The following is a 24,685-nucleotide window of genomic DNA, read 5'->3' on the forward strand; positions in this document are numbered from 1 at the left end:
CTCTTTCTTTGAAAAAACAGCATGTCCCTGGCAAATTTTCCTTTCCTTTATAAATTCATGTCCTTGATGGTAATAATAGTGTAGTCCATAGGTTAACAATGACATGAATATACCACAGAATAGCATATTATGAATATAAAAAAATAATTTATATATCATAATTTATATTAAAAAAAATTGAATTTATGAATATAAAAAAATAATTTATATATTATTATTTATATGAATATTATAATTTTTTGAATTTATGAATATAAAAAAATAATTTATATATTATTATTTATATGAATATTATAATTTTTTGAATTTATAATGAGCGAGGGTGACCAATAGTAACAGATCTGCCAACCAATCACGAGTGATTTTTCTTGTTTAAACCACGTGGGTTCAACCAATGAGGAAATTCAAGCCTTTCTCTGGCGGGAGCTGCTATTCATATGGTAATTAGAGCCATTCACACCTCCGGCGCGAGCGCTCTGCATACGTCATGGTTCGTTTCCGACAATATTCGGCACAGACGAACGCGACGTTCACAGGCTGTAAATTGTCGTTAACTGCCGAAAATTAAAGGTAGGGTAGGTAATCCTGTTCAGAAACACTTTTTTTTATACTGGGTGAAATGGTCCTTCCATCCTGATAGTAGTCAATACATTATGTGTTTAGAAAAAGGAATGAAAAAAATCTGACCTCTGTAGCAGCTGCAGGACAGTAAAAACTCTGACCAATCACTGCCATTCGGTGCGAATGTAAAGAACCAATCAGATGCCTTCATGTCTCGTGCCCGCCCCGAGCCCCACTGCGCGCGCTGCCCTGCGTGCACTCATCACATGTCACCGTTCCCGGAAATATTCAGCTCAAAGCACCTGCATATGCAGTCAGCGAAGGCAAACAAGGCAAAAACTACTTCCTCGGACCCTGCCCGCACTCTTGAACGACCTCCTCTGCTTCGCCCTCAACCCCGGACCTGTCCTCGAACCGACGATGCGGTACTTGTCTCCGGACTCGGAGTGTACGTTAGTCTTCATTAGAGTCAACAATGTTTTCATCATGGAAACTCTTACATGCAAAACACCGTATATGTTATGAATCTTACACGAAATTCATCTTCATCACAGTGTAACTGATGGTAATGGAAAAACGTGTATCAATGCAACCTGTTTTTAGTTTTGCCTTATAAATATAGCTCGTTACCGAATGAAACTTTACCATTATCGATATGCTAGCTTGATAGTGAGTACTAAAATAAATCTTATTTGTTTATATTCATAGTGATAAAGTTAGGTATTTTATTACATGTGATTCTGACATGATGTCACTGTATGTACTGCGCTCCTTCCTCTCCACTCGTCTCAGGTAATAAATGCGTCTTGTTCCAGCCTGAGCGTTTGGCGTCGCGCGTTCATGTGTTTTGGGGGCGTGGCTTTGGAAGGAGCTCAGAAGGGAGGGGGTGGAGTGAATGGAAATAATGAGCTGTGTTTATTGCAGATTAAAAGGTCTACAGTCACTCGATTTTTTTATTTTCTTTTTCAGAGTACTTACATTTTAATTATGTATTGGTATATAAAGACAGTTTAAACAAATTTGGAATGTTTTTTTTTTAGAAAAATTATCACCTACCCTACCTTTAAGGAGATTTACGGCCGTTTACGGGGTCGGAAATCCCAATTTTCATGCAGTGCAAGGTCTCTCCCTCTCTGCCGTGCGCTCGCTACACGGTTTGCATGCGCGCTTTTGCTCGCTCGCTCGCTCTAGATTCGCAGGAGATTTTAACTAATTTCCTGGCATCATAACATTACAAAAGACAATTGTAATATTTTTTTATTACTATTTTGGTATGATGAACATTCACCCGCCAGTGTGGTGGATAGCCTTTTAAGATTTACTCGCCAAACGTAAAATCTAACCGCACTTGGCGCTTGGCGGGTGTTAATTTCGGACCCTGGCTGCGGGCCAAGTTTGGACACCCATGATATAGACCCAGTTAGATGGGGCTTCGAAAATGTACTACCTTTTCAGATGACGTTTACTACTTTTTACTACTTTTTACTGGCCTTAATTTGGCATAATTTAATTTACTACCTTTTACTACCTTTTACAACCCCGAGGAAACCCTGTGTAATGACAATTTTATTCTTTGCATGAAAACACTTGAATTAGCCTAATTGAATACTGTCTGGGTGTATTAAACCTTCAGAATTATATTCGTATAGACCTGCAACAGTGATAAGGTAAAGCTAAGAGTGGTCCAGACCAACCTTACGAAAGTGTGACTTACAGAAGATATACTTAGCGTACGAACGTGTCGGGAATCGTGCCATAACGTTAAGAGAGAGGTTAAGGAATAGGTTAAGAACTACTTAGCGATAAGAACGTTTTGGGGAACCGGGCCCTGTTTAGTAATAAGTGAAGCTGGTAATGCTGTTTGTGGAGTTGTTTAATGAAGTTGGAGCCTGACATCAAACAAATATTTAGACGTCAACCCAGTTTTCATTTTCAACAAAAATTTGACGTCTGAGCGATTTTGTAGTCCATGTCTAATAACATTTCTATCTGGGATGAGCTCATATTGTGATCACAGTATGAGCTCAGTGAGTGCGCTGTGAGGTTACACTTTTAGCTCACTGTGACATTGATGATCATATGGAGAGATCACTGTGAGATCAACGTGTTGACTGGGTGAGAGGGCCCAATCATAATTAATTAACTGTTAACTACTTACCAAATTCAGCTTATGATTTATTTTAAACTTAATATCAAATGCACATGATGTTCTAACACAACAAGTATTCAGCCCAGTTGAGCTGTTGTGTGACTTTTCCAGAAGTCAGAGAACGGAGGTGCAGTCAGGGTACTTCTTATTCCTTCTTAAAGAGGCAGTTTGATTTGGTTTATCCATAAATGTTAATGAAAGCATTAACTATCAATCATGTACTAACATGTAGTTAAGGCTGCCGCTATTCATGCGTGAATCCATAATGACTCCATCGTAGTTCAGGATAACTCTTCAGTGGTTCATGATTAGTTAATGCTTTCAATTATCAGTAGTTCATGTTGAATTAAGTATTAATCCAGGTATTCGTACATGATTATTCATATTCCCTTATTATAAAGTGTTACCCCTTTTTTCCTCACTTAATGCAAACAACACACTCTCCAGAATAAACTATTAGTCTTTATCAGAGAGCTGTTCAAATCACTGACACACTCTTGTAGAACTGAAATAATCTTGACTGTTTTTCTACCCCCTCTTTCCACCACAAGGACCATTTTGAGTTCCCAAAGACACAGATAGTGATCAAGCCCTGTAGGCCAAAATGTTTGTATTTTGGGGGTCTATGAATTGTCACACCTTTAGTACGGTGGGGGAAGTTGTAATGATCTGATTGGTCAGTTTAAACGTCTCACAGTTGGGTTAAAGTCACATGGTCAGGAAAGGATAAAAAAAGATTGTAACTGTTGCTCTGTCTTTTTTTATGCTCTGGCTCTCTCTCTTTACTTCCTCTTTTTTTTCTCTCTCTCTCTCTCTCTCTCTCTCTCTCTCTCTCTCAGGAAACATTTACATGCTGGGTAAGATTAATGGTATAAATTATCATCATCTCATACATCTATTTTGTAACTATTTTAAGTATAACTATAACCATATTTTGTCATTAAACCTTTTTCAATTACAAATAATGTGCTAAATAGTTTTGATTTGGTATTGACTTTGAAGTGCTACATATTGCAATACAATATCGTCACTCTCTATAGCAACGCTCTCCCACATATTAATCTATTGTAACTGCGCTTATTTCCGTCGTTGGTATAAGTAGCAGTGAGTGGAATAGACAAGAAATGTACAGTTTTCTACCATCTTGCTGACAACTTTTCTTTAGTCATTCGGCAGTCTTGCAGCTTGAACCTCTGCAGGAAATCCACCCTTACGCTCTTAATATGAAGATAATTCTTCATCATCAGATGTTTGAGTGACACTATGTCCAGTATCAGGAATAATACAGTATGATCTGTGTGTATCAATACACAACTCTGAGATCACAACGTGAATGTGTGCAAGAATAAACTGAGCATGTTCAAATTAACTCTTTCCAGACTAATTCCACTAAATGTCTTTAGAGAAAATAGAGATTTCTTTACCTGTGAGAAGTGAAGAGAGAATGATCAGTCCCAGCAGACACAGATCACACTTATCAGCCATTTTGTGTTTCTGTCAGTCTTTCTCTTCATTATATATAGTTACAGCTCTTCCTTTAAACATCATCAGCTCCTCCTCTGGTTGGTTACTTCCTCTGATCTCATCAACTGAGTGTTTAGTCCTGACTCTATGACACAGCTGAAGAAGTGATCAGAAAGATCTCTTGTGCCTCGATGTGTGTTGTGGAGCTTTGAGCCTATTTTTAACAATATCTCTTTTACTCTTTCTCTTAGTGACATCACAAACCCTACAATTTACATAAACTCCGCCCCCAGGAACATGATTTATAGATTATCTGTGACAGAATATGCTAATCAATGACTAGAAGATAACTACACATAAGCTACATAAATCCATCAACTAACCATTCAGAAATGTCCTGTTTCTTCTACATGTTGTCACTTCTTCTTGAGTCTCTCCATCTTTGTACGATTAGTGGTGGTGAGATGAAGCCTCATGAAGCATTGAAGCTTTTCAGCCCAGTGGTTCACAAAAGGGTTCATTTCTCGAGGCTTCATTTACTCACAATACCACCCGGTGGTCAAAGAGTGTAAAACAACAGATACATTACAGATGACCTGATATGATCTGTGATACACTGTATTTTGCGCCAGTTAAGACTCAGAAATAACGGTGAAAAAATTAAATAAATTTCCACATAGACTAATTTATATGAATATATGAATATACTTGAATATATTTATATGAATATACTATTTATATGAATATAATGTGTATTTTCTGGTGGTATGTATAAATCAGATCTTTGGTCATAATAGGCAGAAGTGGCAACGTTATTATTTTAAACTGGAAAGTGGCTGGGTTTAAACCATGGGTTTATATATCTCTCAAAATGTCGCTTCCTGAACCAGTCAGGCTTCGGACGTCATCAGTGACATCATAGGTCTAAAGCGATACAAGCCTCCATACCAGTGGCGGCTACTGGTCTTTCAAAGAGGGGAAGCTCATTTTCGGCCTACATCATAAACATTTTTCATTTATTTATATGTAAATTTTACGTTCCTTTTCAAGAAAATGCTCTGTGATAATGAATGTAATAATATAATAAAGGTATAAATAATAATATAATAAAGTATAATAATAATGATAATAATAATGCTACTAATAATAAGATGTTTTTTTTTAATAATTTTAATAATTATTTTTTTAATTATTACTAATAATAATATAAAAATATATAATAAGTAATAATATAATAAAGGTATAAATGTATAATTATGTGAAATGTATTATGAAAATTGGCTAGCAATTTCGACAAGCAAATACCAAGAAATAGGTTGCAGCAGTTTGTCTTTGAAAAATCCGCGATGAGACTGAGCCGAACAGCTTCAACATCAGCGACTTTTTATTGCATGAAATCTCTGTCAATCAAAAGGAGACGCAGCCTTTCGACAGACCCTCCAATCATCACGCAGAAGCCCGGAGTCCAGGCCAGCCCACTTCTCATTCACCCCCAGAGAAGCTGAGCGTCCGGGGGCGGGACATAATCGCAGCATTTATCCAATCACCGTCTAGTTTCGAAGCACTGAAAAAAACTGTTCAAAGCAGCTCCACTGAAGTCAATGGACGCTGGGCTTCAACAGGGAAATGCACTGTGACGCTACGGGAATGTATGAGAAGGAAATCGAGTCAGCCGACCTGCTATATGTAACTGATTCTGAACGAACTCGTCTTTGAGATTAACGTTTTCTAACGCATTTTTAGTCAATAAAATGTTAATACAATAGTACATATTTGACCATTCATTTTTTGACATTATAGGGGAAGCCGAGCTTCCCTTGCAGTCTTAAAGAAATCGCCACTGGATCGCATGTCAGAAGCCTCGGCACAAAACGTTACATCACTATTGAACATAATAGGCTAAAGATTTTAGAAATGTTCAGTGCATGACTGTGTGAGGTAACCGAAGCTGGCGAATGAGCTGTTGTAGCTCTGCCATCTGTGCCGGGAGCAGCAGCTCATTTGCATTTAAAGGGACACACACATAACCGGTGCGTTTTTGTTCACCCTCAAAAAGTGACAATTTGAACATGCTATATAAAATATCTGTGGGGTATTTTGAGCTAAAACTTCACACACAGACTCTGGACCATCAAAAACTTATTTTACATCTTGTGAAAAGGGCATTATACCACCCCTTTAATTCACAAAAGTTTTCACGTTCACTTGAGGTAGTTTTTGACTTGTGCGAAATAGAGTTAGCCGTAAACGATGACTGACAAACCACAAGAGAAACACAAGGGCAGTTTATACACAGGATAACAAGGGTAACAAGGGGGTGTGGTTGATTGTCATGGGAACACAGGAGGGTAACCAAGGGAACTAACAAGACAAACCAGGAGAGACTAATCAACATGAAAACTACAAAGAACTACAAACATGTCACAGGACAGGAAATAACACAAAAGTCCTCACACAAGACGGGAACACAGGCTGAGATCGTGACACTACGCTTTACATTTGGATGGAAACCCAGCTATTGTTGCTACTGATTATTTGTCAGAGAACACAATTTCAACATAATGAAATATAGTTATTTTTAAGTGACCCAATACAGTGTCCTCAGGGTCATTTTTATGCAACACAAGCTCATTGGAAAAACGTTCTTGTGGCAACATTTTTGCAAAACGCAAAATACGTACCAATACGTACATATCACTGCAGTTTCTAAAAGAAATGAACAATAGAGGCAGTAAAACAGCAAGCACTTTTAACAGGTTTCATACAAGATTATGGATTAATAAAGGCTTATTTTCACGTGACTTCTGGCACAATTATGTTCTGACCTCAGAAACACTTTTTACCATAGTGCATGATTTGTAAACAAATTATTTTTTTAATATAGAGTTTGCATCAGTTAACCAGCTCCATATGTTCATAATACACATGTAACTCTCAGTCATTTATTTATTTGCCAAACAATGGTAATTTTCTTCAAATCTGACATTTCAACTCAGAACTGTGATGATACGTACAAACTTTGACGTAAGAAAACATTGCTATATCTCTTTTAACTGGCATTCATATAGAACATTATACATTTCTATTATTCAAATCAGTTAAATGATTATTAGGCTGCATAGATTAGGTCAGCCGGAACTGGGTACACTTCCTATAACACCTGATGTACTCGTTACGTCATAAGAAGAATGGCATCTAAGCTAATGTTAGTCTTTCTGTTTATTCCAAGGTATACTGTAGTCAGCCGTATCCGGGCCGTATCCTGATCAGATGGTGGACCTGCGCCTGCACACGTCCACGACGCATCCCTGAAGTGCCAGCCTCATCAGCCCTGTGAAGGCCTCATCGACACGACAGCCATCGACACTGATCCTCAGCAAACTCGTCTCCATACCGGCGTGACTCCGATCTTCAACCAGAGGGAACTGGATAATATTTTGAATGTTCTGATCCAATCTGACTTCTGGCCTGTAACGCTGCCTGGATCATAATCATACACTGTTCGCTCATTGGCCAGAGGAGAACTGAGCGACTGAGCCTGGGTTCTCCCAAGGTTTTTTTCTCCATTCTGTCACTGATGGAGTTTTGGTTCCTTGCCACTGTTGCCTTGGCTTTTGGCTTGCTTAGTTGGGGACATTTAATATTCAACAATATTATTGATCTGCCTTACTAACTAGAAACAAACTTTGTTGTATTATTTTCGTGTTATCACTGTGAAGCTGCTTTGACACAATCCAGATTTATTACTGGCGTTGCGAATACAACCAGAATTTGTTTTTCTAAAGGTGGTTAGTTCCTAGAACTACCCGGTGGGAAACCCCCTATACTGGACCCCTCACACCCAGGCCTCTTCCTCTTTGAACTGTTGTGGTCTGGTCGGCTCTACAGAGCTCTGAGCACCAGAACGGCCAGGCACAGGAACAGTTTCTTCCCTCAGGCAATCCACCTCATGAACAGTTAATGCCTCCACTTAGCAATAAACATGTGCAATACTTAAACACTATTTATATTTATTTATTTAATACACCATACTTATTTACTGTACATTTCATTGCATTTGTACATACCATCTATCGTCTATTTTTGTATATTGAGTAAAAAAAAAAAAAGAGAAGTGAATTATTGTCATTTGGAGTTTGTAGAGAAATAAATACATTATTGTGTAAGAAAACCCTTCACTTGCTAATGTAAAGTCAGTCCTCAGTCTCTGTGAGCAGCGAGACTTCAGAACAGCTTTTCTGGCATCTAGAGGTCAAACTGAGCAACTGACTCAAACCTCAATGACAGTCGACGTTAATAAAAACGGCAGAGGTCACAGAGCAAACAGCATTGAGTCTTGTGTTTGGAAGGGGCTCATATTTGGGCTTCTTACCTCATCAGGTGTGACAGAGAGCTTGTCCAGTTTAATACTCTCTGCTGGTCTCCTGTCAGCCGGAGCTGAGCCGTGTGTGGCAGTGATGGCACAGCATGATCACGGCAAACAACATGAGGGCCGGTTGTTGGTGTGAGGAGTGTGTCTCGGATCAATCCAGTGATCATCTGATCCAAATCAGGACAATTAAGTGCACTATAATGCAGTTGACTTGACAGATTTACAATTTCCTTCATTTGAAATGAATATGTTTCATCTGTTATGACTTGCCATCAGTGTTGTGCTAGTTACTAAGAAATAGTAACTAGTTACAGTTACTAGTTACTTCATTCAAAAAGTAACTCAATTACTTTGTTGATTACTTACACCAAAAAGTAATGCATTACTGTTAAAAGTAACTTTTTAGTTACTTTTTTAAAGAACGTTCTTTTATGTTCCCATTAATGCCCTTTTATGCGTTATGGTCTATACAAACACAAAACTGACTTAAACAAAGTAATTTTTAAACACTATTTTATTTAAGTCAGACCAGCACAAACTGAATATATCACAAGGATTTCTGAAATAAATAACAAAACAAGCTGAATAATATATTCAGAATCAAAAACTAAAGTGGCTTCTGCATCATAAAAGCTGTTGTGTTGAGCCCTTAAAAATGTTCCTTTCACAGCTTAAGTATGAAAACTATTAACAATGTACAACATAACACAAAACATTTTGAAATAAATGAAAGCAATCTGAATTATTCAGAATCAATTTCGAGAAACTCAGCACCAAAAAAATGCTATTATTGACAAACAAATGATATGCATTTAAAAAAAAAAAACATAACAAATATAAATGCTGTTTAAAAATTAAGAGTTGCATGTCACCAGCTTATGTAAAGTAAGCTGTGTGTATTCAAAGTGCAAAATCTGCTGTTGTATATGTCCATAAAAATGTAAAAAACAAGTCAAGTCAAGTCAAGTTTATTTGTATAGCGCTTTTCACAATACAGATTGTATCAAAGCAGCTTCACAGTATTACATTTAAATAATACAACAAAGTTTATTTCAAGAGGAATTTATTGATTGATAAAATTAAATTAAATATCCCCAAAATATCCCCAACTGAGCAAGCCAAAGGCAACAAAAAAAACAAAAAAACAAAAAAAAAACAGCATTTTTCCTAGCAATACAACGTAATGCATTTTATAATGCATAAAATTAGTGTTCTAAGATATAACATATATGTCACTGTGGCTACTAAACTAACCATTATTTTTAACAAACAAATATTTTTAATAACAAATGTGTGCTTATTTATTTGAAACAACAAAAGGTGCTTACTAGCAAGGACCTGAATGAACGTTTAAGTTGAGTTTTACCCTTCAAACCAGTGGTTGTACCGCATGAGAAGAAGTCTCTCAAACCTTTGGTCAGACAGCTTGTTCCTCTTTGGAGACAGTACCAGACTTCCCAGGCTAAAAAGTCTCTCGACAGGTGCACTGGATGGAGTAGCTGCATTTTTCTTCAGAGAAATTTCCTTTATTGTGGGAAATTGTTTAAGAATCTCCATCCCTGTTACGGCTGTTCTCAAGTAGGTCATTACTTCAGTTTCCACAGTGCTGAAGGTATCATCAGCCTCCTCAAAACAGAAAAAGTCCTGCACATTATAGGAGCTTGAGTCTGGTGTTGTCGGAGACACAGGCATCTTGGCTGCTTGCTGAACAGGGCCAGGGCGAGGGATGAGCTTGTGACACTCTGCTGCCAGCATTCCTTTGACCATCTCTTTCTTCCTCTGGTCTCTCAACCATCGCAGTTTGAACATAGGAAGTGTGACAGCTGCCAGTATTGCATCGTTGCTTTCCAAGACGGATGCAAATCGTGTTTTGATTGCCTGCAAAAAAAAAAAAAAAAAAACACACAGTGACACAGATATTAGAATGAGTGAAAGATTCCCTCTATGTACATTCTATGAAAGCTGTACAACACTATGTGATTTTTGAGTTATAAAATCATTTATTTAAACATCACAAAAACACACACATTAAGAAACTGAAAATATACGTGCAACTGATTGGACAAAACTAAAACTTTATTTTGCAAAAAAGGAATTGTGGTATTATTACTGTTTATTTTTCATCCAGTGGGTAGGTGCAGTACAGTGTGTGTGTGTGTGTGTGTGTGTGTGTGTGTGTGTGTGTGTGTGTGTGTGTGTGTGTGTGTGTGTGTGTGTGTGTGTGTGTGTGTGTGTGTGTGTGTGCGTGAATAGAATCAAAAATGATGTTGTGCACTTTCCATTCTTTCCATTTCTTAGGCTATATTGGTGCTTGCTCAGCTAAAAATATGAATATTTACATCTACAAACTTCTTTTGAATATTGATGAATGTTTCTTACCTGAACTATGGCATCAGGCCAGTTGCAATAACCAGGCCTTCTTTTATCTCCAGTAGCTTCGACATCAAAACTTCTATTGTGGGCAGGAGGGTGCCATAGTAACAGTTTTCTTCTCCTTGCAGGACATCGAGAGCAACTGTGAGAGGCTTCATGATGGCACAGTATTCCCTCAGAAACTGAAACTCCCTCTCACCAATACATTTTAGCTCTAAACGATTAGAGATGGTGCTCAAGTCAGTCATGGGTATTTCAACTATTCTTGCCACAGCATCATAAGATGAATTCCACCTTGTGGAGAATGGCACAAGCAGTTTTTTGCCAACCAAATCGCCCACTAACTCTGAAGCCAAAGTCGACCGGCTAGCCTTACTCCACAGTGCTGTGCACTTGGCGGTAGCACTTCTGTAAATTCCTTTAGTCCCAGGATTTGAAAGCAGCCACTTGTCCACATCAGAGCATGAAATTAAGTTAAGTGAGTGAGAGGCACACCTCAGGTGTGGTGGTAAAACAATCCCCTCCTCTGTGGAGGTGTCAAGCACGTCTGCAACATTTGTGAAGGTAACCTCTTCATCCTCTTCATCATCATCATTGCCAGAGAGCGATTCCGGCTGATACATTTGGAAGGCTTTTACAAAGTTAGAGCCGTTATCAGTAACAGTAGCTGTAGCTTTCGTTGACAGTCCATATAATGAATGAATGTGATCGATTTCAGCAGCAATGACATCATACGTGTGTCTACCTTTGATCCTTTTACAGGCCAACGCAGCTTTCTGGCGTTTTGGAGTAGCGGTGTTTATCCAGTGGGCTGTCAATGCTAGGAAGCTGTTGTTGTGGACAGACCAAATATCTGCAGTGGTCGCGATGTAGTCTAGCCCCTCAAATGTTGTCTTCAGCTCACTTTCCATTTTTGAATATTCTTTATCCAAGTAGTTGGAAAAAGTTTTGTCCCATTTGCTGTGTGCCGCCTGAACATGTTATCATGCTAACGAGCTGCCTGAACGCCGGCGACTCCACAGTAGAGACAGGCTGCATGTTTTCAACAACATACCGTGCAATAGCTTTGTTGATCTGTCCCTGGCTAACAGTCCGGTTAAAATCTAGTCGCTGTTGTTTGGCTGGAGGGGCTTGACTCACTTCAAGTGTGTCCACCGACACCGGGTTAGCTTCTAGCTTCTAGCTTCGTCGAGGCATGTAGTTTCTGGAGGTGCTTCGACAAATTCGAGTTGCTGTTTATCGCAGTCGATAGGACCTTCGAACCAGAAAGACACAGCTTACATTTGACTAAAAGATTTTGTCTTTATGCTCAACTAAAGTGAATGTGGTGAGTGCGACTTTTCTACCTATTCAAGGTCTTAAATTTTAATGAAGACACCGACTACGCCATCCGGGGAGTTTCGCCCCGGGAAATAGAATTAGACTAGTTTGATGACTCAAGTAAACATAATATTTCCAGAAAGCACACAGGTTCGATTCATGCACGAAGCCAGAGACGTAGTTCCAGTAAAACAATAATTTTATTTGTACCATTAAAATCAAATATAAAGTATCATTCACAAGAAATAAAGAAAAAAAATAAAGAAAATGGGAGTGCTGAGGCCTTACCAGTGGAGGAAACCGGGTCAAAGTTGTGGGATCTCAGGGGTTAAGGATTCCCTGATCACACATATACACACAATAAAATAACCAAACTCAAAACACACCAAAAGAGGGAAAACACAGCACACAGGAGGAGACACCGACACCACCACTTCCGGCACTCAGCACTAAAAGAAGAACATTCAGTTAAAGACAGAAAAAAAAAAAATCAATTAAACCGTAAATCAATGAAAACACAAAAGGAAAATCTTCTTTATAAATACTTAATCCAAAGAATATATAAACTAATCAAAAGTATTTATCAAGACAGAAAAATAAACAAACCATCAATCGATGAAAACACACAAAAAAAGGAAAATCTTCTTTATAGACACTTAAACCCCCCAAAAATATATAAACTAATCAAAAGTATTTATCAAACAACAAAAGCCACACACACGCACACACACTAATAAACACAGGCGAGCCACAGAATGGCACAGTTATCGTCTGTGTCAGTCACTGAGATACTAGTAAAATGTTGTGCGCGACGAATCCCTCGCTGTAAAGTGCATAGGTGCGTTCAGAACCCAGAGTGAGCTCGTATAGCTTTCAATGGTTCATAGTTAAGCAGAAATCAGTTGAAACAGCAATCCGTAGAGACAAAACAGCAGCGTGGCAGGAAGGGAGAAACTCATATAGACACCGGCGCCAGCAAGCGCTTCACGGTCCTGACGTATATAAACAAATCACATTCAATGACGATACATGAACAAACATATACATGCAATACCGACAGGCAGTGGTTAAATTGGGCCGGGGCTCTCCGGGGCTCAGCCCCGGCACATAAGCCTGCTCGTTTGTGTCCTGATGTGCCTGTTTACAGTCAGTTGCCTAATGAAAATTATGTCACATCAAATTTGATGAAAGTGATGCTTTTGAAAACATATTTCTGACAATAAATGAAAGATTTTTTAAATGGCATGTCTATTTTGTCTCGGCGGAACTGAGATGAGAACAATCGGAACACGGCCGTATTCTTGTTCAGCTGCTTAATTTCGTTGTCAGTCGACCATGATCGCGCACCGCTCGCGCATGCCATGCGCATCTTAGGCTACTACTCAAAACTCCGACACGGATAAATGTACGCAGCAATATATAATGAATGTTCCTGGGAGATCCGTAGTTGCGCGGGATGTGGAAGCGCGCAAAAGTTCCAGAACCTTCAACCGCCAAATAAATAAAAACTCACAAGCTGCTGGCCGCCGCTGGAGATCAATTTTGTCAAGTTCAGCACAACGTTGGTTGTACTAAAAGTGCCCTGGCCTTGAACAACAAGGTAAGGAAAATATGTTTGGCACATTGTATGGGTCACTATATCATAACAAGGCAATACAATGTGTAATCAAGTGATGTCAATTCCAGCGTCATGGACGTGACATGCAGTAAAAACTTGAAATATAAATTCTCAGAAAATGCATTTAATACCAATATATTAAAACTGTTTATATATCAATACTCCCTTAATAAAGGAGTCCAGACATTAGAAAAATATCAGTCTACACATGCGTTTAATATTTAATATGAGGGAAATAGGCTACACATGCCGTGGACGTGACACAAAAAATCTTTAACTTTTAGGTGGTAAAATATTTTTTTTGTAATTCTGTGAATTACACTGCGCAAACCAAAAGTAATACTAGGCTACCCACCGGAATACTCTCCACAGAACATAACATATTCATTTTATTCAGGGTCGCGGAAAGTGGGGGTGCTGTTTTCACAGAATTGTAAATGCAACGCATATGTTTGTTCATTAAAATGTATACATTTTTAGCATTTAGTCATTTATTTGTAATAAACACTTTAAGTGGGCTATTTAAAAATTGTTATTTATATGTCAAATTATGCTTTTAAAACATAAGCACAGAGTGTTACGTAATAGTCTGTGTGTGTGTCGAAAGAATTTGTCCGCAGCTGCTCAAAAAAAAAAAAAAAAAAAAACCCAGTCAAAAACCCCACTGTCAGTGTTTTGTAAGGAACAGGCAAATGTAAAATATTTCATTAGACATTTCAAGCTATCTATATGTCTCAGGTCTGTGAGGCAATAGGCTACATTATAGGCCCACGCTGAGTTTCGGTTCATTTATGAGACAAGCTCCAGGTTCGCCAGCGCCTCCGTGTCCTGATTATCTATTTTCTAATAGCCTAGTATATTTACTTCTTATTGATTAAATCCAGACAATTGGTTGATGAAACATCGATTAAAATTAAGATACAATTAATACAAAACGAAATTAAATTTAAAGACAGGCTTTGTGCTTTCAGTTTGAGGTCTCTGTGAAAGTTTTAAAACATTATTTTAGTGCCGCTTTAGAGCGCTCACGTCCGTAACGGAGAACTGTCTGTAACATTTTTGTGTGTGTGTGTGTGTGTGAAATACATTTTTTTTAAAATGCGACTTAGTCCAGTGCGACTTAGGCTATATATGTTTTTTCTTCCTCGTGGCGCATTTTTTGACTGATATGCGACTCCGGAGCGACTTATAAAATAGGCTACGGTAAGTTATTTATTCTTTTTGTGCAAATGTCCCATAAAGTGCCATCCTTTAAGGATTAATTTATGTCCCGTTGACCGGTCCATTGCATTACGAATAAAAGCAGAATCAATTAAGTCAAAAATGTGATGTGCAGAGTTTTATAGTCTTGATATTGTTTCTTATTCAAAAGTGGCGACGCCCTTTTTTTTCTCAGAATTGCGAGATATGAAGTCAGAATTGTGAGAAATAAAGTCGCAATTCTGAGTAATAAAGTCGCAATTGGGAGATATAAAGTAAGAATTGCATGATATTCGTCGAAATTTCGTGTTATAAAATCAGAATTGTGAGATACACGAAGCCTACAATAAAACGGCCCATTACACTCAGTCACGCAAATATCAAAAAAAGGAAGCAGATTCAACCTACCAGCAGCACAACGCAACCCGGTTCCGTTACAGGAAAGATCGGGTTTGAGACAGGAGAAACACTGCAAAAGACAATCGCACACTGCAATGCCAATTGCAACACTAACACGGTCTCTAGGCAATGAGAAAGTTAGCCACGCTGTATTACCTGTCCAATAACCGCGACTGCACCACGAACGCGAGAGGACCCACAGCGAAAGTGCGCCTCTGACGACAACATAAGCTGTGTCCCAATGTGAAGGCTGCATCCTTCGAAGGACGCAGACTTCGAAGCATGCAGCCTACGTGGCCTTCGAAGGAGGCTACGAATGTCGCCTTCATTGGATATCTAATTGAGCCACCAGGTGTCCCCAATTACCGCCTTTTAAACGGTGCGAGAGGAGAGCTGCCATCCTACATGACATTTGTGAAATTTCAAATTGCAATTGAAACGAGTAAATATGGAGCCAGAATTGCTCATTTTTATTTTTATTTTTTATATGTTACTGGAGGAGATGTTGGGGATTCATCCCCGGCGCCGCCGGGTGATGTATCTCAGGCTTTGCCCAGACCATGGGCAGGTAAATTTATCTGGTTTGCTGGTCCTTAATTGCACTTTTAAATGTAGCTAATTATTGGTTCAACTTACTTGAATAATCTAATGATACATATGAAAATACAAAATACACAAAATGGTTTGAATGTTGACTTAATCTTACCAAGATTCAATTTTATATAGTTTATTCTCTTGACCATGGTGAACATATTTTGACAGGTTTTTAAACCCTGTTTTGTTTTTACACAGTTTAAACATAAAAAAAAAATAAAAAAAAATAAATAAAAATGTTTAGGATTTGCAGCTGTCACAGTTGCTAGGCAACAATACCTCCATAAGTTAGTTGGCAACAATTTGTTAATAATGTGATGGTGGACTGTAAGGAATTACATTTGTTAAGCATTCACATACAAATGTAAAGTACTGAAGTACTTTTTTCCCCTCACAGGACAGCAATACTACAAAAAACATGGTCGTTTACAATATGATGTATTTTTGTAAGTTAAACTACCCAACAGTAGGCTATATAAAGTACTTTAAATGTAACAACCTTCAACCTATTCAGAAGTAAAATGCAACATAGCAGAAATATTGATGCAAAACCATATACATATATGTATATGGTTTTGCATCAGTATTTCTGCTATGTTGCATTTTACTTCTTTACTTTTACTCTTTTACTTTTACTCTTGATGCATTAGAGCAGGGGTAGGCAACCTAAGGCACGCGTGCCAACACTGGCACGCGGAGGGTTAATCGCTGGCACACAAGCAAATGCGAGAGAAGTGTATGTATTTCATTCAGATAAAGTAGTCTAGTTTTATGCCGGTCAAATGCACTCGGGCTCCCCATGATTAACATCGCGCAACATCAGCATCACACGTGCACACGGACGCACATGTAGGAAACCTCGTGAATTACGGCCGTTTCACGCATATTTTTTTCGGCGTACATGTTAATCCACACCGGGAGCAGGGGCAGCGCGTGAGCGCCCAACAGGAGCGTCGCGTGAGCAGTAGTGAAGCGGGGGTTTCGCCGCCGAGTCTATTTTGTCTGCGCTGCTCACGCTCAATTTAAAGCCCCCTTTCACACAGAGATTCCAGAAAATACACGGATAAAGTGACCCGAGATTTGACCCGGGTTCGTTTGATTTTGGTTCATTCACACTGCCAGTGATTTTCCGGAATCATAGAGTGCGTTCTCACACAAGCCGTAAAGACACGTGACATCGATGTAACTTAAAATGTCTTAAGTTTGCCTATGACGAGCTGCGATTTCTCTCTCTGATTCTATCATAAACTTGCGCATAACGTATCGTTTCACTAGCTGGCGAGTTGCGAACGATCCCGGCTTCAGCGTCATCACTACGACACGGCATTATTACGGCTTTTGTTCACACAGCGCGCGTTCCGGGACTGAACACGGCAATGTTACTAGGTCCCCAACCCGGCATCGATCCCGGGTCGTGTTTGCATTCACACAGAAGGCAAAGCGCTGTGCGCTGGGCGCTGTGTGAAAGGTGCTAAAGTGAAAGCACACTTTTGATGGACAAAATAAATATGATTCCAAACAAAAGTGCCCAAAATGCACAGAATGTGCATGTCTAGTGTGTTTTAACAAGAACTGGATTAGGTTATGTCAGAAAAGAAAATTAAGACTCAAAAATATTTATATAAAATGTACCCATTCAAACTTGTTTTTATTATTCAGTTTGGGTAAAAGGATATGGTAGCCTATTTTATATTAAAAAAAAATATATATAGAAAATAAATATTTGTGTGTGCTGTAAAGTAGTTAGAAAAAATTTAATCGGAATCGGCTAAAAAAATAGGTATCGGCAGGTCAAACTCAATGAAAAATCGGAATCGGCCTAGAAAATTGTAATCGGTGCATCTCTAGTTAGGAGTTATAAATATTATTAAATTGTCTATCTAAATCTAAAACAAATTTCAAGAGAAATATTTAAATTTCTGTACTATTTCTGTGTAAGCCATTATGAAAATGTAAAATGTTTGTGTATTTATGAGTGTGTGTGTATATATATATATGGGCTATGTGTGTGTTGTGGCACAGTGATGAACTTGGAAACTTAAAAATGGCACTTTATGACAAAAAGGTTGCCGACCCCTGCATTAGAGTATGCAAAATAACACATTTACTTTTAAATATGACTAGAAGTTTTTCCCCAATGTGGTACACAATTAATTTCTCTTTTCCTTCTTTCCCTAATTAAGACCAGACCCCTGTACTGCAGAATAAACCTGGACGTTCCAGTGCTGGACAGGTTTTTTAATGAGACGGAAGACACTCGACCTGATTTTCGGCTGAGCAGGGAGGCCCTGAGAGTGCTGCTGGACCTGTTGAGAAATGACCGGCAACACGGATGGGGTTCCACAATAGAGACCCTGGTATTTCTTTTCTGGCTGGCGTGTGGTACATCATACAGGGTCGTCTCCAGAGCATTTGATATGCCTCGTTCCACTGTCCACCGCATTGTCCACCGGGTCGCTGAGGAGGTGGTGGCCATTCGCCACCAAGTCATTCACCTCCCAAACACCCCAGAAGACCTGGAGGCAGTTTGCCGTGGGTTTGCAGGGCTGGCAAGACACCGGGCTTTCTTGAAAGCTGCAGGAGCAATCGACGACTGCCATGTCCGCATCAAGCCTCCAAGCGGTCCTGATGGTCAATGCTACAGGAACAGGAAACTGTTCCCGTCCATCATCCTCCAGGCTGTTTGTGACCATCAGGGCCGCTTCATTGACACCTACGTGGGCTGGCCCGGGTCAGTGCATGACGCACGAGTGCTCCGCCACAGCCCACTGTTCAGGAGGTCAGTGTACCCTCCTCCAGGGCAATTCATCCTCGCAGACGGCGGGTACCCATGTCTCCAACACCCACTTCCCCTCATCACTCCCTACAAGAGGCCGGTACGAGGTGTGGGAGCCCAGCGCTTTAATGTTCATCATTCCAGGGCACGCTCCATTATAGAGCGTGCTTTTGGGATGATGAAGACCAGGTTCAGGGCCATCTTCCTGCAAGCGCTGGAGGTGCACCACACCTTTGTACCTCACGTAAGTGAATTAAAAATACATTTTAAAAATACTGCAAAATAATAAACGCAATCTGTTAAAAAATATAAATTAATTCCTTTATTCCATTTCAGGTCATAACAGCCTGTGCCATCCTCTATAACATCTGCCTTGGGGTTGGTGACATCATGGCCCCGGAGGATGAGCATGAGGAGGATGATGCAGAGGATGAGGGGGAGCACGGTTTGGAGACGGTCAGTGGTGCTCCGTGGCGTGACCAGCTGTCTGCAGAGGTGTCTGCCCTGGAGGAGGTGCCAATTGACCACGACTATTTGTAACAGGCAAGTAAGAGAATTGTAAAGTTGAGTTTATTTTTTACTTTTCCCTCTTTCTGAAAATATCTCAGTGAGATGGCAGCCGTTGATTGAGTCAGCCCTGCAAACCTGTTGATATACAATGCAGTGGACAGTGGAAATATGCACTCAAACACTCTGGAGACCATCCCAGATGATGTCCCACCAGCAGGAGGCCTTACCAGGGTCTCTATTGTGGAGCACATCCCAGTCCAGCAGCACCATCAGGGTCTCCCTGCTCAGCTGAAAGTGTACATACATTTTTTTTTTTTTTTATCTGATTTATGTACCATTAATTTGAATTGTTTTCCTGTTGTTGTAAATATTTGTAAAAAGTACTTGAAATCATTTTCATTTTACATGCTAAAAAAAACATGTATACAAGTCAAGAACAATTGTTTTATTTCCAAATGTATTTTTTTTTAATTCCATATGTAAAACGTATTACAAAAATAAACAATGTACAAAAATTGCCTTGCCTCATTTACAAATAACTTAAATTCCATATAGGTTTTAACTCAACACAAACAGTGTACAGAAATTACTTTGTATCATGTAAAAATAAGTGACAAAAAACAAATACCAAAATTGCTTAACTAAAATTTTTTTTTTTCTACCATTCTCTCAAGGAGAGAAAACAGTCTGTCCATTCTCTCCCTGCTCTCTTGTGCTCTCCTCTCCTCCGTTTCCCTCTGAAATTGCATGTCCTCCCTCATTAGCTCAATGAGCTCGTCGCTGCCTCTTTTTCGGGCTGCCGAGGCTGCTGGGGCTGCTGGGGCTGAACTTGGCCCTGGTTTGTCCTCAGGGAGGGAGGCAATTAGGACAGGGGGGTTGTTGGAAGGCCTCTGTCCCAAAACCTCATCCATGAGGAGAAACCATGGCCAAGTTTCCGCAGTGGATTTCCCGCTCACCCCCTCACCTGTCCCAGGACATTTGCAATCCTAAGGCAGAGCAAATACACCATACCTGTTGTTGACAACAAGAACACCACAATACATTTCAGCAAAGATGTGTCAATTAACTTGCTTACCTTGTTTTTTTTTTTTAAGTTGTCCCATTTTCTTTTGGCCTGCAAGGGAGTGACCTTCCCCAGCAGGTCCATTTTCTCCAGAATTTTCCTAAAAAAGAAGAAAAAAAGGAAAGCCTTATGAAAAATATTAAGACAGGGTTGCAATCTTAACATTAGAAAAAAATCACACAGCAGTACATGCATACAAAATACTCCTGGATTATATTCCTGGATCCTCAAGTTTGCTCAAAACGTTTGTAGACAAAAAAATACAAAATAGAGAAAGACTATTGCCTTAACTAGTTGTCTCATTGCTGTGGGCTTTGTATAGGGTGAGGGTTAATTTTTGTATACAAGAGGCAGCTAGTGGAAATATTACAAATGGTTAATGACTTTAATGACTTTATGACTTTTACCTCCAAGCCACAGTGGCCGAGTTTTTGGCCCCTGTAAAAAGAGAATCATTTTCGGCCCTTAATTTAATGAAGTCAGCCGTCTGCTCCTTGGTCCCTGAAACAAAAAGAATTACAACAGGTTTTGCCTCAGACCACCTGATAAATGAAGCTGCAGTTTTTTAGTTTAAGTTCAGGTTTTTTAAGAAACACCCCTGGGTTTTAACACTTGTTTCGCTGGCTAGGTAAATTAAACGATGTATTGCAGACACCGCTATGTTTTTCAGGTATTTTTATCTACCACATTTCAGATGGATTTGTGCTCCTGTTTTATTTACTTGAATATACCCTCCTACTTGAAATTCACTGCAAAAAATATTTTCTTACTTAATATTTTGTCTTGTTTCTAGTTCAAACATCTGAAAATTCTTAAATCAAGAAGCATTTAGCCTACAAGTAAAACATTTCCTGTTTTGGGGGAAAATTAGGTGAGTATTGCTTAAAACAATAAAATAATCTGCTAATGGGTTAAGCAAAATAATCTTAAATCAAACTGAAAACAAGATTATTTTTCTTACCCCATTTGGCAGATTATTTTGCTTATTTTAAGCATAAACTCACTTAATGGAGTTATTTTTTCCCCAAAACAAAACAATAACTTTTGCTTGTCTAATAAATGCTTCTTAATATAATTTTTTTTTTTTATATTTATACTAGAACAAAACCAAACAACTAAGCAAGAAAAGCATTTTTGTTGATATTAAATGTAGTATTTCCTTAATTTAACTCAGTTGATTGTTTTCACACAGGGGGTTCAGTGATTGGTCCACATTCATGCTTTTAACACTGGTTTCGCTAGTTATTTTAATAAATTAAAACACAATACTTACATTTATAAGTGAATTCCTCGGCCACCACACTACAGACACTTTTTCCATTTTTTTGGGAATAAACTTGCGTGAAGTTGCGTCGTCACTCACCGTTTATATACTGGTCGTCACCGGCGCGCTATGAATTCTGGGGAAGGGTAGGCCATGAAGTATCCATTTTTGTATCCTTCGTTTGTCAGAGAAATGAAGTGCGCATTTGGCGGCGCATTTGAATGACATACCAAACTGGAGCAGCCTTCGTCGCGCCGCGGTGACGCAATCGGCCTTCCAAGCGTGCAGAGTTTGAATTGGGACAGCCTTCTTAGCACTGCTGTGACGCAATCTGCCTTCAAACGCGGCCTTCGAAGCGTGCAGTGTTTGAATTGGGACGGTCTTCGTCGCGCCGCGGTGACGCAATCGGCCTTCAAATACGGCCATCCGGCCTTCAAATACGGCCTTCGAAGTACGCAGCCTTCACTTTGGGACACAGCTATAGAGTGACACGAGGACTCACCCTCTGCCCATATAGCATGCAGTTACGTCCTGATTGGTCCAGAGAGTGTGATTGACACAGCTGCAATCAATCAACCTGCTACATGAAATAATGAGCATATTTCCACTGTGAGAAACTCGTCTTGCTCTCGCCTTGACTCACCATGACTGCCGCACATACTTGAATAAACGGAAACGCCCTCAGTGCGTCTGCGTGTTTACAGTGGTTGGCATCCACCAATCCTACAATGCGTCGCTGCTGTAAACAGGTTAGGCTGTAGGCTACACTTCAGCCAAAATTTATTAATTTAAAACAGTAACGGACAACACACCATATGGTAACGGTAACGGAGTTAATTTACTTAAAAAGTAATGCGTTACAGTATTAGTTACTGTCAAAAGTAACTGTGTTACGCGTTACTGCCCAACACTGCTTGCCATTTCAAAGATTAATAAAAAAAAAATACCACAGTTTAAAATATTGAATTGATTATATGATTTAACCATAATCATGCAATAATTCATTAATTTTGTTTATCATGGGGGTGATAGAAGCTTACTTCTCCTCATTTAAAAAAAAAAATCATTTTTGTATATTGTTATTTCCTATTTACTTATTCAATTTTTTTATTATTTTTTTATTATCTGTGTCCAGTCACTCACTCTCAGTCTGCTTATGTGGAAGCAATCTTTAATTCTGAGACCTAAAACTATAAAACTGTGATGTAAAAAAAAATGCCAAATTCTAACAGTAACATACAATTTTCCATTAAAACAGTAATAAACCATAGAAAAGAATGCATTCTGGGTAACATTTGTTGTTTTTGATAAAGTAGTCTACTGCAATATAACTGAATTATCAGTGTTCAGAATCAACACTCAGAGGCTGTGTCCCAAACACACCCTATACCCTCATTCACTATTCCCTACACTATTACTGATATAGTCCACAGGACAGAGCAGGGGCGTCGGACTGGGGGTAAAACCAATACTGATTACCAGGGCCCCAAGGGGAGAAAGAGCCCTTGAAAAGTCTGGAATATATTTTATTTTACCTGGATATTTTCATTTCCAAATTAAATTTCATAATGAATGTCAGATGAAATGTAAAGTTAGTGTATTGGCTGAATAACTTGGTTGAATGACTGACTGGTCCCACCCCTTGCTAATGCGCAAAATGGTTTAGTCCATCTGCATGCATTTTGTTCATGTTAGTTAGTTGAGCATCTGGTGGAGCGCAAAATTCTGCTGTAGAAATGTCTTTCTTAAAGAAAGCCAAATCAGGCCACCAAAAAAGGAAAGAAAGACATGAGAAGGAAAGAAAACAAAATGAGGGGAAACAATTGGTAAATGCAGGCCAGCTGACAGTCTTGCCTGGGCCCGGGACGAGATAATCTTAGATGGGCCCCCCGCACCCAGATCTCTCCTTTTCCCTTTTCCCCTTTCCCCTATGTTGACAAATACAACTTTTGATTTCAATAACGTAGGCTATTAGTAGCCTGAATATTAAAAATTATATTAACAATGCCGTAGAAGTGTAGTTTATTAATAGTATGCAGAGATGGCAAAAGTACTCACTTCTCATACTCAAGTAGAAGTACAGATACTTGTGTAAAAAAATACTCTGGTAAAAGTAGAAGTACTGATTTAACTTCTTTACTCAAGTAAAAGTAACAAAGTACAGGCTTGGAAATTTACTTAAAGTATAAAAGTAAAAGTAGCCTTGCGAATGATAACCATTTTTTTTATGCAAAGCTACCTGGACCACACTAATGTTACTAGAGTGCAAGCTGAGAAACTTAAGTGGATATGGAAAAAAGGTTCTTTATATGCCATTGCCTACATTTTAATTATTGTGACAGAGACTCATCCAGGGGTGCGTTTCCCAAAACCATAGTTGCTAACCTGTTAGCAACTTAGTTGGTTGGCAATGGGAAATTGCATTGCAACCAACAAAGTTGCTAACTTAGCTAACTATGGTTTTGAGAAACGCACCCCAGGTTAATGAGATTCTGACTGAGTAGCAAGATATGAATTCAATTGTGATTCTGTGAGAATTCACAGACCCAGTTTCTCTTTTTTAATCTTCCCCTTAACATTTAAAGGAATCTACATGTAGGCTATGTAATGATTTTTCCGCGAATGAATGCCGCCGAATCTGTCGAGTCGTCTTGTAGTGATGGGTCAAGTGTACAACGTATATTCCCATTAATTTGACCGTTCGCAAAGACCGGTTTGCGAACAGTCCCAAACCATTCCCTTCCGTTCCCTTTAAGTTGCTATGTCCGACAAGCGACGCCGCTCTCACGCCACACCATGTTCTCACACACTTAAACACACATCGCGGAGCAGAGAGGACACTGACAAGGTGCTGAGAGACAGGACAGACCAGGCTATTTTTTTATATGAAACAAAGACTCACCTTTCAAATTTGGTCATTTTTTAAAAGAAATTTAAACAATAAATACCGTTTTGTGGCTCTTTAATGTGTCGTGACAGATCGCTGTAGAGCCTCAGATAAAGTTGCTCGTGAACCGATCAT

General features: G+C 39.1%; 2 protein-coding genes and 2 long non-coding RNA genes across 4 annotated transcripts in view; 1 reads left to right on the forward strand and 3 right to left on the reverse strand.

Moving 5' to 3' along the window:
- The window catches only part of LOC309498167 (uncharacterized protein), a 924,641-nt gene that overhangs the window by 266,231 nt on the left and 633,725 nt on the right, over positions 1-24,685 (reverse strand). The gene's annotated exons all lie outside the window — the stretch shown is intronic.
- The window catches only part of LOC309502606 (uncharacterized protein), a 75,673-nt gene that overhangs the window by 8,620 nt on the left and 42,368 nt on the right, over positions 1-24,685 (reverse strand). The gene's annotated exons all lie outside the window — the stretch shown is intronic.
- LOC309508745 lies at positions 9,492-11,828 on the reverse strand. Its single transcript, XR_014209705.1, has 2 exons — positions 10,926-11,828; positions 9,492-10,424 (listed from the first exon to the last, which is right to left on the reverse strand). It is a non-coding gene; the product is annotated as an uncharacterized lncRNA (long non-coding RNA).
- Positions 19,205-19,644, forward strand: LOC309511837. The gene is made up of 2 exons (XR_014210788.1): positions 19,205-19,373; positions 19,439-19,644. It is a non-coding gene; the product is annotated as an uncharacterized lncRNA (long non-coding RNA).

The sequence above is a fragment of the Leuciscus leuciscus genome, assembly GCF_965113295.1.
Source record: "Leuciscus leuciscus genome assembly, chromosome: 1".
Taxonomy (NCBI): Eukaryota; Metazoa; Chordata; class Actinopteri; order Cypriniformes; family Leuciscidae; genus Leuciscus; species Leuciscus leuciscus.